The sequence below is a fragment of the Mustela nigripes genome, chromosome 18, assembly GCF_022355385.1.
Source record: "Mustela nigripes isolate SB6536 chromosome 18, MUSNIG.SB6536, whole genome shotgun sequence".
Lineage (NCBI taxonomy): Eukaryota > Metazoa > Chordata > Mammalia > Carnivora > Mustelidae > Mustela > Mustela nigripes.
In genome coordinates, this window is record NC_081574.1 from 12,440,193 (window position 1) to 12,453,864 (window position 13,672).

The following is a 13,672-nucleotide window of genomic DNA, read 5'->3' on the forward strand; positions in this document are numbered from 1 at the left end:
TTTCATCAACACTGGTTATTTCCTTTTGGTAAAAGTCATTCTAACAGGTGGGAGGTGATATCTCATTGTGGTTTAGGTTTGCGTTTCCCTGATGATGAGTGATGTTGAGCACCTTTTCATATGTCTGGTGACCATCTGGATGTCTTTGAAAAATTTCCATTCGGATCTTCTGTCTTTTTGTTTCAGAGAGAGAAAGAGAGTGTGTACATGAGCAGGGGGAGGAGGAGGGGGAAGAGAGAGAGAGAACTTTAAGCGGGCCCCATGTGCTCTCACTGGACTCCATGCCCAGTGCAGAGCTCAGTCCCACAACTCCGAGATCATGACCTGCGCCAACATCAAGAGTCAGATACCCAACTGATGGAGCCACTCAGCTCCGTAAAAATAAAGGGCCAGTTTTACTACTTTGTGTTCATTGAACACTTGTCCTCGTTCTAGTAGATTTTTCTTCTTTTTTTGACTCCTATCCCTTGTTCTTCTGGGCCACTTTCTTCCGGGCCTCCCTCTCCCCCCTGAGGCTAACGTCAGCAGCTCAAGGACTTCCAGGGACCAGTCGAGAACCCAAAGCGACACCTCTGGGAAGAAAAGCAATGAGGTTCAAGGAGAATCTGTTGGATCATCGACTATGAATACCATAGATACAATTAACTGAGTATTCTGAATTTGACCAGTCGAAGTCAAATTTTGTCTAAAATTGCATTTTCATTTTAATGATAGACCTAATCTTTCTCTGTGAGTCAAGTATTCTATATATAATTTTGAGAACTCTGGTTACCCTAAAATTAGTAAAATTGGGAGCTAATACGCTAACACACTGCAGCTAGCTGCCATTAACCTCCTGTTTGATCGGAGACACCCAGGGGAGCAAACCCAAGGTCTCCGTTCTCGACCTACTGGGACGCCAATAATCAATCAAAAAACCCTTTCCCAAAAAGCCCCAACTAGATGTCACCATTCTCATCATGACATCGTAGCCAGGCACCTCCAGCCTGACCACCCCCCCCAAAAAAAAGAAAAAAAATGAAATTTCTTTACCATTTCAGAAATAAAGATAAGCCTATTTTCTCCAGAAACTTATTATGGAAATTGAGAGATTTTTATGAGGAAAAGAGGATGCTAGCAGGGAAAGAAAGGACCTAGAGGTGACGAGAGGGCCCCTCCTATGGTTCTCACAGCAGCACATTAGACTAAATTAGATTTATTAAATTAGCTAATTGTCATGTTGGAAGGCGCAGGCAGGCTGATCCTGAGATGAGAAACAAAACAAATAGGTTGCAGCCGTGAGGATGAGGCACTGGGGAGGCGTTTAGCCTCGCTCGACTCCAGGCAGCCAGGCCTAATGAGGTGCACCGGGGGCTGCGGGCTCTCTAGAAGTCTCTGAGCTCCAGAGGACAGGCCCTGGGACCCAAGACCCACCTCAAAGGGGTCAGCCTCTCCAACTGACATGTGGAGAGATTAACAAAATGTTTAATTAATGGTAAAGTTCATCAAGCCCAACAAGCCAGTCCTGGCTATATTTCTAAGAGTAGTCTGCCAGGAAGCATTTTTTTTTTTTTAAGTAATCAAAATGAGACAGGATTTTAATTCAGGCATGCAGGACATACCCCTTTGTGAAAGGGAATTCAAGGGAATTAAATGCCGCTCTACTTTTTTCTTTCTTCTCTGTCACTATAACCCACGAGCTCTATCGGGTCAGCTGAGGTGCGAGCGGTCTCCAGGGGGGCCCGTGTGGGAGCACAGGTCTCCCCAGGGACCGCCCCCAACTGCCTCCACTCTCCTGCAAAGGCCATTTAGTTGTCAGTGATGACTGAGAATCAACTCTACATAATGGCATCCAGGTGGTCTTACAGTCCTTAAACCCCCTTACCTCTTGTTAGAATGTTAATAGCAGTGGAAAAAAGAAAAGTCACACTTAAAATAGCACCCTGAACATCTTTGTTTTTCTCCATTTGGACTTCCTACTAGATTCATAAAATGGCAGCTATCACCAAACTTGCACAGGTGTTCCGAAACCCCCATCCTTTCTTTGCTGTGCTTTTTTCGTTCTAAGTCTCACATTTTAAGATGACTGTGTTAATCTTACCTTGCCCCTGACATGTTAGAGCAAACTTGCATGGTCTTTAAAAACACCGAGTTTGTTCTGTAAAAATCTTGGATGTTCCTCAGCATGTGTCGGTAAAAATTTTCATAAATCTAGTTAGTCTTTAATTGATGATGCTGGGAGCCTAATATTTTCAGCCACTCAAAATACCTGAGTGGTTAAGGATCCCTCCCTGATGATTCAGTTTCCTTCAGGGTATGTTTTTTCTTCCCCCCTGTTTTAGAGATATTTATACTTCCATGTGATTTTACACAGATGACGAAGATAAGTAAGGAACTGCGTAGAAATGTGCTACATGAAACAAAATATTATTACATCCATTCCTCTGTTTTTCTTTCTCTGTAACAAATTTCTTGAATTTCTCATACTATAATCAAGACACTTGAGGTTTACTGACCCAGGGAAGCTTTACTGGCAATAAAACTCTTTGCCCTATTTATAAAAAATGTACTTAGTTCTAAATCCTCTCAGAGAAATACGGTATTTGCTCTTACTACCTTGGTTAGCTTGGCATGTTTTTGTTTTTATATTTTTACCGAATACCATATTTATAAAGGCAGTTTTCACAACTGCTTTGTGTTCAGCCCCATTGATGTCCCACACAAAGCTCTTTGGGTCTGGTCTTTGTGGTCTCTGGGAAGACCCTTGACTTCAGGGAATGACTTGAGAGCAATTCCAGCATGGAGGTCTAACCGGGTTGTGTGGTAAGATCAACTTGCTTAGCTTAAGTCTCCAACATTCTCCACAGGCAACTTCTACTTGCCTAAAATAGCTTTAGGAATACGTGATTGAGTCCCAAGTATGTCCATAATATCTTTAAATAATAATATCATCAAGCAAAAACTATTTTTTTTGCAAGGAACATAGGTCATTGTCATATAAAAAGATGCTTTATTTCTTTTTAAAAAATTATCTTGAAATTTGTTTTTAATATGTATTTCAGATTGTTTTACAGCATACATATATGTTAAACAAATAATTTGTAATGCCAGTGTATGACTTAACCTACAATTTAGAACAATTTAAATGTAAAATATAGCATTTATGATTTGGGCCATTGCGATCTTTTTCTGGATTTTCTCAGGAATTCATTTACCAAACATGATAAAATTCCTCCAAATATGTCCTCATTGTTTGCCTTGTAATTAATACATATCCCAAATATAGACAAGCTGAAATGCAAAATTAGGTGGTCTGGGGATTTTAGATCGATTTTAGAGAGTACGTTTTGGAAGGGGCTGCCTTCAGCCAATCTCCCTCATGGACAGTCCTGCTTCCCCAGCTCCTCCCTCCCTGGCCAGCGCCCCCTGCTGCTGTCCTCATCCAGTTCCCCGGGGCGTCCCAGTATGGCAGGCACTAATGGATGAAGCCCTGTTCTAGTCAGTCCTGCCTCAATACCGTATTTACCGTATTCTAGCACAGCAAGAAGATTGGTAGATTATGAACTTGGTTAGTAGAGAGCTTTGTCTGTCTTTAATCTTCTGTCACACTTGGTGAAAATTAGCTTGCTGGTGTACGTAAAGTAAAATGGACTTTTTCGGGGATCGCATTCTATATGGCAATGATGATGGGTGTTATAAAGATCAGTGTTGAAGGAGGCGGGGCTGTTTCTGCTGGGATGCAACATCCTGCCTGTTTTGAAAGGAGAATATCATTTCCGAGACTCATTTCTTCACTATAAACTCTTTATTAGGAAGTTTCATTGTAGCAACATATAAAATCCAGATACACACACAACTTACTTAGCTAGGAGTTAAGAAATGCGGCTCCCACAGAATAAAATAACGACGCAAGCTTGTTAAGGCCTTTTTCTTCTAGTCGTTGCATGCTTTGTATGAGGACCATATGAAGGGAGTGGTAGAAGCCCGTAAATTACCATTGTATGAATCTGCAGAACAAAATGCCATGAGAGACCCGACTGGAACTTCTTAAGAGACCTGCAGCATTTTCCAAGAGAAGGGCTGAGACGATTTTCTCTTGCTCTTTTACAAACTAAAGACACACTTTATGATTTATTTGTGATGTCTTTAGAGGAAGAGAAAACAGAACGAAGGTCTTAAAGCTTCTGACTAAGGTAAGGAGCTTATGATGTTATATCAAACAATAATGCCAACCACACGAAATTTATGGTGACGCAGGAAAATACATTGTTTACTTCCCAAGAGCTGGACATGGCGTTATGAACATCTGGGGTGAGAGAACGTCTAATTCCGAATGAGTAGTTATTTGGTTCGTACACTCAGATAAAGGACCATTTAGTTCTGTTCTGGTAGGAGATGATTCTTTTGGTTTTCAATACTAATTAATGTATGTGGTATGAGATCAACCTGTTAGCTTTCTCCTGGTTGCCTTGTGAATTTCTGCCCAGAATCCTGAGCCTTCCACCATCAGCGGCCGGCCACCCTGATGAGCCATGGCCACCAACACACAGACTTGTACATGTTGTTGTTTTTGTTGTTGTTTTTTCCCTTAACTATTTGTTTAACAAGAAATGTGAAATGAATGGGAAAAAAATGTGGCTGAGTTATAATCATTTGGAATGTTTGAAATGATTTGAATGGATGGGGATTTTTCGCCTCGGCGAGCCTTTATCTAGCAGTGTTCGTAGGAGCTAGGAAAGCCAGCATTCCAACCTCAAACTCAGACATTTCTTGACAAGTTACTTGAGTCCCCAGCATCACTGTGACTTTTGTGTAATGAGGATAGTATTTATCTACTTGGATGAAATCTTCTGTTGCTTGGTTCATAATTCCCTTTCAGTTTCTACATGCTTTACAAAGAAGATTTACCAGTTTGGTGCTTCCTTTCACATAGTTGTATAAACAGCAAATTATCAAACAGAGAAATCACATTTTATCACAGATCTTGAGATCTAATGATAGCTAATATTTGCTGAGCAGTCATCTTATGCCAGATGGTATATATTATCCCTATAGCAATCCTGTGTGGATTTTGTTTCAATGTTTATCATAAAAGACCAAGAAAGTTCCCCCAGGATGGTCCAAGGAGTAAGTGGCCATGTTCAGATCATGTTGTAAACATCCACAACCTCCCCAAATTGCCAAAAGCCAACAAGATCAAAGGTGTCTCTCAGCAAGGACTGTAGGAAAGGAGCTCATGGAATTTGGATCTCATGGTCCTAATTTGGATCCCGTGGTCCTATTCGGATCCCGTGGTCCCATTGCCCAAGGCAGCTGCCTCATTAATGATAACAGTGGTCTTCCTTTTGCACTTCTCAAACTCCTCTCATGCTGTAGTGTTTTGTGGATATTGGGTGTTTCTTGGTCTGCACAACACCCTATTGTCCTAGTGGTGGCCACCCCCGCCCCTGTGGTTTGGAGATCTGCCCCCCTCGTTCCAGATTCATATCCAACTGAACAAAGAAATAGCAGATCCCCTCTGAGTCGTGTTAACCCTGGGCTGCCAGTGTCCCATGGGCTGCTTCGCCAGTTCCAGGGCCTGTGGCAAGAGCTGCTTCTCTGTGTTCTCATGTCCCACGCGGGGGAGTGAGATGAGGCAGGAAGACGAGCTATACAGTTCACTGCATGTGTACTTCCTCCTCTGCTAAACACGCAGAACCTTTGCTTCACTACACTTGATTGCCATTACCTCTAGTTCAACTAGGTAGACCAGGTGCCGCAATGTTTCTCACTGAAACGTTTTGTTTGCACGTACCGATTCTGTTGTGAAAGAGTACAGCAAAAGCGAGACTGACAAACTAAATAAAGTAGGCGTTTATCTTCCAAACCAGAACTGACCTGTACTCTTGACCTCATTTCTCTTGGAAATATTACAGTAGAAAAAAATACTTAGTTTTTTTGGGTTGGGGGGGGGGGATGGGGATTTTGTTTTGGTTTTGGTTTTGGTTTTGGTATTGGTTCGGTTTTGTTTTTTTTACTTTGTTGTTTAAGACCCAGAGGCCTGAAGGGAGCCAACAAATTGGGGTGTTTCTATCATTTCAGAGAACTAAGTCTCTGACCAGCTCCATTACAAAAGTATCCATAGCTTCTGCTCTTCTGCTCTGCCATGAAAGGTCTGGTGAAGTGGAGGGTCAGCTGTGGGGACAGCTCGAACGTATGTAACTGTTGTAGAAGTAACAGCTTACAGCGATCATTGGAATTGAATCGTGTTTTGTACCAGCTTCAAAATCCTCCAGTGGTGTTCGTCACTCCCAGGATGACACAGAAATATAATTTTCACAGTGGGTCTCGAGGCTCAATGGGGGTGGGCTCCTCCCCCGCGCTCCAGCCTCACCCGGGGCCATGCCTCCTCCCCAGTCAGTCCTGCCCGTTCCTGACCCCACAGCAGCTTCCGCTCCGCGATCTTCGCACAGGCCTGTCCTCCTGCACTTTACTGCCCTACTTCCCCACAGCTCTGCTTCAGCTTCCTCAGAAAAACTTGAAAATGCACCCAAGATTAGAAGAGACCCTCTCTTATACTCTCCCATAAAACGTCATTCTTTTCCTGAGGGAAAAAAAAAAAAAAAAAAAACTTACCAAAATGTGTCATTATCATGTATTTATCTACTGGTTTCATGTTCTTCTAGACTCCTTGGCCTACGAGAGCCTTGTTCAACAGTATGTCGCTATCACCTCGAGCATCCTGGCAGACAATAGGTGAACAATGAGTATTTGGTGAATGAAAGAAACATAAGTGAGAAAATATCATACCCAAAGGTTAAGCGTAGTCAGTCTTTTACTTTCTCCCTTCAATGTTTACGTATTGAAAAGAAAGAACAGGCATCATCTTTCTAACAAGAAAAATTTAAACTTTCCAAAGGAAAAGAGAGAAAAGTACCACGTATTGAATTCCTAAACATTGGTCTCCACAGGTGAATACACACTCTAAAAGTATGTTTAGACCAACACATTCATATTTTAGTAAATATAAATAAGAACGTAATTCGTACCATGCTCTTCCCAAGTCAATTTTTTTTTCCTTTCTAGGTTTACCGTGTTCACAAAGCATTCCAGAGAAGGAAAACAATGAGACCATTTTTAAGCCATTTCTTAACTATCAAATGCAACATGAGATGTCGAAATTTGGGCTCAGAGTGTGAATCAGAAAATAATTTTCAACATACTTTAAACATGTATAAACGGATAGTAATTCTTCACACAAATTAGTTCAGTGATGTTAACAGCATTTGTGGCACAGCGGATGCTAGCTGAGGCTTGGGGGGAGGGGGTGGACCACCAGAAAACAAAAAACAAAACCCAAGAAAACCCTCTTTTAGCTTTTTTTTTTCCCCAAATATAAAAGCTTGCCCTGAGCAGAGACATTTTTCACAGTGCTGTCAGCAGCAGGCCTAATTGCTTTTCATGTAAATTAAGAATATGTACCTTTGTTTAAACAGTAATCTAGGTCAAAATGAGGTGGTTTATTTGTTTTAGGCTATTTGGAGCTTTGAAATGGCACTGAAAGCATGCCATGAAAGTTCCTCCTGACTTGCATTTACTTAAGTAAGAAAATGTTTTTTTTTCTCTCTCTCTTTTTTTTTAAATATTTCTCTTTTTAACTTTTTTTTCCCCTCCACCAACCAATAACTGCGATATGTTCTATACATCATTGAAAGATCCCCAACAGCTTTGTTATTTGAAAGACTCAGGGTTTGGAGTGGCTGCTATTTATTTTTTAATATTTTATCTTTGTGGAAGCTTGATGAATCCGAGAATGCCCACAGAGGGGAAATATTGACTTAAGACCATTTGCGTTTTGAGTTTGCCTCGGTAGAATTATGATAGGTTTTTCTTGCCATCCTGGATACAGACACATTTGGGTTTTCTTGTCCAAAGAGATATAGAACTACCCTGATTATCAGAAAAATTTTGAACATAGATTATATCACAGGGAGGAACTTCTGACTGACCCCTTCTGGTTTATGGCACCGATGAATTTAAGTGTGTGCGACCGATCGTCGGCCCCCTGCGTACAGAAAATTGTCTCTCAGCAGGTTTTTCTACCTGGAATCTGGCAAAAAGTCTTGTTCATTTGTTTGTGTTTGTTTTGAACATTTCATGACCGGGGAGTATTCTGTGGACAGGAGGCCACAAAGGGAGCTTATTTTTAAAGATCAAAGAAATGTTTTCTCACTTACATAATTTCCAGTAGCATAAATTAATATCTGTATCAAAAGTCATTGTCATTGCATCTCTTTGTTGTCATGCTCTTGTGAATATCATGCACTAATTAAAAAATAACTTAGAAGTGTCCCAGGTCCCGTGGCGGTCACAGAACTCTGAGTCTAAAATAGAGCCACTTCGGGGCACCTGGGTGGCTCAGTGGGTTAAAGCCTCTACCTTCGGCTCAGGTCATGATCTCAGGGTCCTGGGATCGAGCCCCGCATCGGGCTCTCTGCTCAGCAGGGAGCCTGCTTCACACCACACACACACACACACACACACACATACACATACACACACACACGCCGTCTGCCTCTCCGTCTACTTGTGATCTCTCTGTCTGTCAAATAAAATTTGTAAAAATCTAAAAATAAAATAAAATAAAATAGAGCCACTTCATATAGAGGGGACCAATTCTTTACTGCTATTGGACTGTTGCATCATTTCACCCACTGTAAGAGAGCATTACCATGGTGCTCTCCTATTACACATGTCATTCTTTGAATGTGTGTGGTTAATACTGAAGGATAAACAGGGAATGTAAACTATAGCTCTGGGGGAAAAAGCAGTCATTCTAAAGATTAACTACTGGTCAGAAAGAAAATGCAGAATCAGGATTCTAAGAGAAATGTTTTTTTAAGATGCTATGTTTTTTTTTTTTAACAAAAACGAAATCAATAAATAAACCAGATGTTGTTGTATTTTGTATTCATCTTGCTTACCAGACAGTGAATATTTTTGATGTCTATCCTAAATACTTCCAAGCAGCAGAAGTTTAATAGTGGGGGTAGAGAGAAGGAAGGAAAAGTTAAGACACTGTAACAATTCAAATACGAAAGAATAGAAATATTTTCTACCTGTTCTGGGAGTGGAGTGGAACTGGATAGTGTTGTTTGTGTTACATTTATGTATGTGGTCTTTATTTATACTCTGCCTTCAAATAAGTGATGTACGGTGTACTTATTTATACTCAGCTTTCTACCAAAAATGTTTAGGGTAGCTAAATCTTGCTGTCGCTAATTTATAAAACGAACTTCCGTTTTTATTCATAAAACTATGAGATGCACGTGGAACACTGCAAAAGTCTTCTTGTTATTCTTGTATTTGTATGAAAAACGAGAGTTGTGGGGCGCCTGGGTGGCTCAGTGGGTTAAAGCCTCTGCTTTCAGCTCGGGTCATGATCTCAGGGTCCTGGGATCGAGCCCCGCATCAGGTTCTCTGCTCAGTGGGGAGCCTGGTTCCCCCTCTCTCTCTGCCTGCCTCTCTGCCTACTTGTGATCTCTGTCAAATAAATAAATAAAATCTTAAAAAAAAAAAAAAAAACGAGAGTTGTGAAAGGGCAATATAATGGAGTAGAATATGTTTAACGTCATAAGATTAGAAGAAACTAATACAAGTTTCAAAGATGAGTAATAGAAAATGGAGGTTGAGTTGGATCACCCCTAATCTCCAAGTGCTTGCTTTCTTTATTTTAGATAAATGGTCACTTTGGAGCTGGTTAGCAGTTTCCCTGCATAGTCTAAATGGTAACTTCATTTTCAACAGAAAACATATTTCGTACACTCTTGTAACATAGTGAAATATCCTACAATAACATGTTGCAAAGTCTCAAATATCATGAAACCTGAAGATTTGTTTCTATCAGAAATCACTCCAGAGTTGAACTTTTTATTTAAATTATTTTGTTCTACATACTGAGTTCAAAGTTTACATTTCATTACAAGTGCATTTCATGGACTTTAAGCCATGGTAAGACAACCCAAATTAGCAGACTGAACTTGTTATCAAAAATATCAGCAAGAGGGGTGCTTGGGTGGCTCAGTGGGTTAAAGTCTCTGCTTTCTGCTCAGGTCATGATCCCAGAGTCCTGGGATCCAGCCCCACATTGGGCTCTCTGCTCAGTGGGGAGTCTGCTTCCTCCTCTCTCTCTCTGCCTACATGTGATCTTTATCTGTCAAATAAATAAAAATCTTAAAAATATATATATATATCATGGGGCGCCTGGGTGGCTCAGTGGGTTAAGCCTCTGCCTTTGGCTCAGGTCACGATCCCAGGGGCCTGGGATCGAGTCCCGCATAGGGCTCTCTGCTCAGCAGGGAGCCTGCTTCTCCTCATCTCTCTCTCTGTCTATCTCTCTGCCTATTTGTGATCTCTCTCTCTGTCAAATAAATAAATAAAATCTTTAAAATATATATATATATATATCAGCAAGATAAACAACATAGTTCAGTGAAGTTGTAACTGAGAAGGAATCTTATTTTAATCAGCAAAATCAATATCATGTTTTTAAAAAATCTCACGTGCCATTTTAGTACTAGTATTTATTCTCAGGATGGGCAACAAACTTTAGTTTTTGAAACTTCAGCATTCATGAAATGATGAAATCTGGAAATCACCACATAGAATTAACAACTTTGAAAATTCTGCACATGCATCCGGGTGTGACGTTATCTATGGACTGTTGTTTTTAACTCACCTCTCAGTTTCACTTGAATCCTTTTCATGTTTTTCCTCCATAAGGTATCTCTTGTTTTCATGGTTCTTTTTCTTCTGCTCTAGCTCCTGCAGTGGTTGCCAGTCCTCCAAGCTGTAGCCAGACTAATACTCTCAAACACAAATAAGACCATGACACCTCCTGCTTACAGCTCTTGGAAAATTCCCATTGGAATCAGGATAAAAACTAAATTCTTACGGTACCCTACCTTGTGCGGTCTGGCCCCCTCATGGCCCGCCAGCCTCCTGTGCTCCCACCTCAGTGCTCCCACATTGACCTTCTCTCAAGTCTTCATACTAACCCTTCCTTCCATCACAGGGCCTTTGGACAAATGATTCCTTCTGTCCAGAAGACTCTCCACTCCCATTTCTGACTCTTGCTCCATTGGGTTCAGGTAACTCCTACCAGCTTCCTCATAGAACCTTCTCTGGGCTTCTTAAGTCTTTCTGCCAAGTGGTCCCACAGCACTTACCCTTCCTTGCTGTACGTCTCCAGCTGTAGTTCTGTGATGGTGGAGTTTGTATCCATCTCAGCTGCATGAGGACTGTGGCTGTGTCAGATTTCGTGCATCTTTATGTCGCTAAAACCTAAAGCAGAGCTTGGCCATGTCATGTCTACCGAGCAAATGAATAAAAAAGAGGCTAGCATTTCAATTACCTAGTTTTAGCTTCCCAGCATGCAAAGACCACTTGAACCAATTTTTAAAACAGTTTTTAGAGGATCTTCCACCCTTGTTTTTTTTGTGTGTGTTTCTGATATTAAAATGGTGAAAACAAAAAGATGCTATTAATTTTGCTAACCAGAAACACATTTCTTCAATACTGCTTGGCCACAACTTTATTGAGCTAATTTGTTTATCCTGCTGGTATTTTTTATAACAGGCTCACTTTGCTTTTTGCAGTGGTTTTGAAAGTCAACAGACTTCAGTATGGTGTTGGCTGGCTGATTTCTCATTGTGCTAAAGATGGCTCAAATCTCCTAAGATGTCCCCTCCTCTTGCATGTTATGTATTTCATAAAACAGTCTTCCAAATGTTTATCTACAGTTATCAGTTAGAAAAAAATGAAAATAAGGTGAGCAGAGTTCTACATACTTTCATTCTGTTGAATTATAAATACTTCCAACTCTCCCCATCTTCAAATGTCTTTATTAAACATTGTGTAAGTACGGTTTTAAGGGTCTTCTCTGAAATACATTACTGAAGTTTTCTATCCATTGTAGTTTCATAGTAGATAATTGCCTGATATCAGCAGAATAGGGCTTTCGTCATTTCTTTGCAGGAGTGAGATGCCACGTGTAGGACAAGGCAGCCACTGTCTTTGAATGTTGTTATTTGTCTCTGCATTGGCAGATCTCAATGCTGTTTGCACATACCTCTTTCCTATGGTGTTCAGCTAATCAATTAATAGAGAAAGAATCTGCCTTTTATTGTTATGCTCATAGTACTTTCTTTCAAGAAAAAAACTGAAGCCTGGTGGGGAGTACAAGGTATATTAACTACCTAAGAACACTGAAGATTTAAGAAATGTTTGATCACCTACAAGATGAAACCTAATGACACAAATCGTCATTATACTTTCTCTGTTTTACCTGATTTTGCACGAGCATTCGCCACACAAGTGTTCTATCCTCTATTGTGTGTTTCGGGATGCTCTACACTAATTGAGAAGGTAGTTGGTTCCGGAAGGATACCAGTAGTTTCATTTTGAATCCAATCGATCTTCAATGTTCCTGGATCAACACCTATTGAAATTTTCCCATCACCAATCAAGACTCTATTCCTAGTCTTTAAAAAATGATCCTCTCATGAAAGACAAAACTTGTATTTCAATGTAGAGATATAAATAAGGATTACAATTTAGAATCTAAAAGTATCTCAAAGTATTAGCTCTTAAAGTGCTTTACAAATACTAACCCTCTTTATCCTCATGACAAAGCCAAGGGAAGGTGTCCTTTTATTCCCATTTTAAAGATGATGCGATTCAAGCACAGAGAAATGGAGTGTCTTGCTCAAGGTCCCCCAGGCTCCACGGTCACATGGCCAAGCCGAGGCACCTTCACAAGCAGTTTGGTTTCAGAACTGGCATCTTCAGCATTCTGTAGATGTGAGTTGAAGGAAGTAGCACCAAAGAGGTCACCGTTAAGTGGCTGGTTCTGTGAGAGCAGCACCGAAGGCGTCATTCCTAAAGCTGATGGTCTGAGCCCAGCCGGCAGCCCCCCTGGGCCCCTTACATGTGTGCTCTGTCGCAAGCCTCCTGCCACCCTAGCGACATGGGAAGCATCTGCCCACAGTTGGGTTCAAGACCCATGCAGAGCTGTACACTGCCAAACAGCTACAAGAAACTAAAATACACATTTTGAAAGATGAAGTCCAAATCTGACTTTCGAGAATCCCTAGAAAGTTTCCTCAACATCCTGCTCCTTGGGAGCCTTTTGCGGTCCTCTGAACCACCCGGCGTCCAGCGCTCGCTCCCCCAGTCACACTCTCCACACAGCATGGCAGCCCCCACATTAATTCCATCCGATGCTAGAATCCTCTTTGCCTGGATAAAAGATGATTTGGGTTTTTTTTTTTTCTTTCAATAAAGGAATATGGATTTGTAGGCATAGATTACCACACAGCAGAACTGATCTATTTTTCTGTGCTCAAAAATCTATTTCTGATTTCAGGATGCCTCCTCACCCTGCACCCCTTGAGACTTTACTGAAGGCTCCCTTCGCTTGGGCTCATCTACAGCGGTCATTTGCCCTGCCACAGCAACGCTGCTGTCAAACAGCGTCTCGCATACACAGCAGTCAGTCTGTAGGATACGAAGGTTATGAAATAAAGATACTGAGGACCTATAGTGACACCCACAGTGTGAGAAAAGATGAGATGAATTTACACGAGAGAGAACCCAAACGCACACAATGCTATTTTATATATGGATGCTTATACAGACGTATTATACACTTTCA